The sequence below is a fragment of the Charadrius vociferus genome, unplaced genomic scaffold, assembly GCF_000708025.1.
Source record: "Charadrius vociferus isolate BGI_N301 unplaced genomic scaffold, ASM70802v2 scaffold459, whole genome shotgun sequence".
Classification (NCBI taxonomy): Eukaryota; Metazoa; Chordata; class Aves; order Charadriiformes; family Charadriidae; genus Charadrius; species Charadrius vociferus.
Genome location: NW_009650249.1, coordinates 1,920,113 through 1,920,721, shown reverse-complemented (window position 1 = coordinate 1,920,721; position 609 = coordinate 1,920,113).

Below are 609 nucleotides of genomic sequence, written 5' to 3'. Positions count from 1 at the left end.
AACACATCCCTCAATACTAACCAGCATCTCGTCTTGTCGCACCTCCTGAACTGCAACTGAACGGGAAAAGGTCCATCCAAGCGCTCACGCTGTAAATCCACTAGAAGCTGTATTTCCTAACTGAGGGGCTTTTACAGCCCTTACAGTAAGTAATAAAACTTCAGGAGGATTTTCTTGTGGTTAAACACTGAGGCCTGTTTTGGCCAAGCAAAGTGGGCTCTGCTCTGTCCTCCGGATGGAGTGGAACTGGATTTATTGTTATTTGTGTTTCGGTTTAAGCATTACTCAGAAGGTAGCATTAGTCATAAAGCTGGCTCCCTGCACGGCTACCCTTGTTTTCCTTGTGTTCCTCTTCCTGCCTTTAGCTGAATTCTCTTTGACATCAGCCATCAAACATGAAACTGCACATAGATCACATATTGTCGGGGGCTGGCAGGGTTTCCGATTTGGCCTCTCTCTGCTCTACAGCTGTTTGGAGAGCTTGCATTGCTGGAGGGAGGGTGGTCTGTGTCTCCTGTCCTTTGAAGTCCAAGGAGCCCCTAGACACATGCTCAGACTCTGATGTGCTCTCAGCTCATCCGCATTCAAATGTCAGCTGGACTGTGGCTG